The sequence below is a fragment of the Nicotiana tabacum genome, chromosome 12 (genome assembly GCF_000715075.1).
Source record: "Nicotiana tabacum cultivar K326 chromosome 12, ASM71507v2, whole genome shotgun sequence".
Taxonomy (NCBI): Eukaryota; Viridiplantae; Streptophyta; class Magnoliopsida; order Solanales; family Solanaceae; genus Nicotiana; species Nicotiana tabacum.
In genome coordinates, this window is record NC_134091.1 from 109,977,395 (window position 1) to 109,980,040 (window position 2,646).

Genomic DNA, 2,646 nt, shown 5'->3' on the forward strand with positions numbered 1-2,646 from the left:
GTATTATTATCCGGAATTATTTTCGATGAATTTTAATGAAGTTATACAATTAATTTGGACAGATTTGAATGGGTCGGAGGTCAAGTCAAGCAAGAAGGCGATTTTTGGAATATCGACATAACTTCAAAGAGGTAAGTGCCTTGTTTAACCTCGAGTGGGGGTAATTCCCCTTAGGCATTGAGTCTTATGTGCAACTTGGGTAATTGAAAACCATGTACGCGAGGTGACGAGTACGTACTTGGTTTATATGTGTAAATTTTATTGAGTTAAAGTCTTGAACATATTGTGTATTAAATTGGATAATTATTGGCATATATTTAATCATCTGCTTGTCGTGCCTAAACCCTTGTTGTTGACTCTGTTATTATATGACAATGTGATGTGATTGTTATTTGATTATTTATGAAATTTCATGAATTTGCTGGCTTGACAATTATTGGAATTTAATTTCATTTTTGATTTTTCCCTCTGCAAATAATTAATTAAATGAGCTTAAGAAGAGGTGTTTATATAATTATTAAAAATTTAATCTTTTATGAAGATTTTACTTATGTTAAGTAATTTCTATCTCCATTGATTGTTTTTGGGTATTGTACACATTGTGTGGAGCATTTGGCTATTTGCTGTGAAATTAATTGACTTGGTTATAGCTTAGAAATTTGGTTGTGGCCATTGGGCAAATTGTGATATGAATTGATTTTGTTATGTTGTTGTGATAATTTTTCGTGTAAATTATTGTGTTGTGTGAGTTGTTATTTTGGAAAAATAAAGGTGGCATTTCACCGTTGGTATTATGTGGTTATAAGGGTGGCATTTCACTGTTGTGTTTGTTGGCTATTGATATTTTCAGGGCAGAGCGATAAAGGTGGCTATAGGAGCGATAAGGTTGGCAATAGGAGCGATAAGGGTGACTATTGATATTGTCTGGGCGGAGCGATGAGGGTGGCTATAGGAGCAATAAAGGTGGTAATAGGAGCGATAAAGGTGGCTATTGTCAGGGGCGATATGTGATGATGTGGGGTTGTGGTGTTGACAATTTTCATGTGATGTTGTGAATTTCTTGTGTTTATTTTTATACCTTGTGCAACTTGTTTTGTTGTTAGTAAATTGATAATAATCTGATTTATGTTGAAATTGGGAGCCTGTGGCTATTGCCAGGCGGTTTATAAAATGAAATGTGGGCACGAGGTGACGTGAATTGTGATATGAAATGGGGATATTGGCACGTAAATTATCCGTGCAGTTGTGATATAAAATGTGGGGACGAGGTGTTGTGATGAAATGATAATGATATTTGGCACGTGAATTATCCGTGTAGTTGTGATATGAAATGAGGGCACGAGGTGCCGGGCAAATATGATAATTTAATTATGGGCACGAGATGCCGTGAAAATATGAAAATGGGCTGAGACCCGTATTTATGAAAAATATGAAAATGGGCTGAGACCCGTATTTTGATGATTTTGAAATGAGGTGTCACATGGTGACTTTTTAATTGAAAGAATTATATTCAAAATATTTATTTGGAAGGATTTTTACTTAGAAAGTATTATATAAAAGAATTGTATTTTGAAAGATATTTATTTGAGAAAATTGTATTTGGAAAGATTTATTGAAAGAATTATATTTGAAAAATAATTATTTGAGAAAATTATATTTGAAAGAGAGTTATCTGGAAGAACTATGTGAAATACATTTATTTGAAGGGTTTGATTTAATTGGGTGTAATTGTGTTTATTAATTGTTGAGTGATATTAATGGTATTCTTGTTGTCTGTTGTGCATATCACTGGTTGTTTTATCCTGCCCTTATTATTATTTGTTTCCTATTATTTTGTATATTATATTGCACAGGTTATTAAACTAGTGAGTGTCTTGACTGTACCTTGTCTCTACTCCATTGAGGTTAGTCTTGATACTTACTGGGTACCGACCGTGGTGTACTCATACTACACTTCTGCACATTTTTGTGCAGAACCAAGTATTGGAGATATCAGACTTGAGCAGAGTTAAAGCGGGATCGTAAGGATTCAAGGTAGAGCTGCTTGGTCGTCGCAGTCCCTTGGAGTCTTTTCATTTCATTGTACTGTTAATTTATAATCAAACAGTATTGTATATTCGATCCTCGTGATCATTCCATGTTTACAATAGAGTTCGTGACTTAGTACTACCAGTCTTGGGAGGTTGTGTATTGTAATTATTTCCGCTGTTAGATTTTAATAAATAAAAAAATGGCTTCAAAATGTAATAGAAATCGGCTTACCTAGTCTTAGAGACTAGGTGCCATCACGACGCATGTGGTGGAATTTTGGGTCGTGACAGAGCACATATTTTTTCTTTTTATTGTATCACATATTTCTTCCATCTTAAAGTGGATTAATTATCACAAAGGACACGTAGATTTTAATTGATTATGTATTTTTCTATATTTTCTTGGTACTTTTTACTAATTACCAAAAAAGCAGATATATCAATAATTTTAGATTCAATATCATGTTACAGGAATTACTACAATTTTCGTAAGATGTTTTCCAAAGATATGCCCTTCAAATTAAGAAGAAATACGTGTTCTCCAATCTAAATGTGTATCGATCATTTTATCTTTTAAAAATAAATTTCAGAATTGTTATAAAACTAATTATTTTCA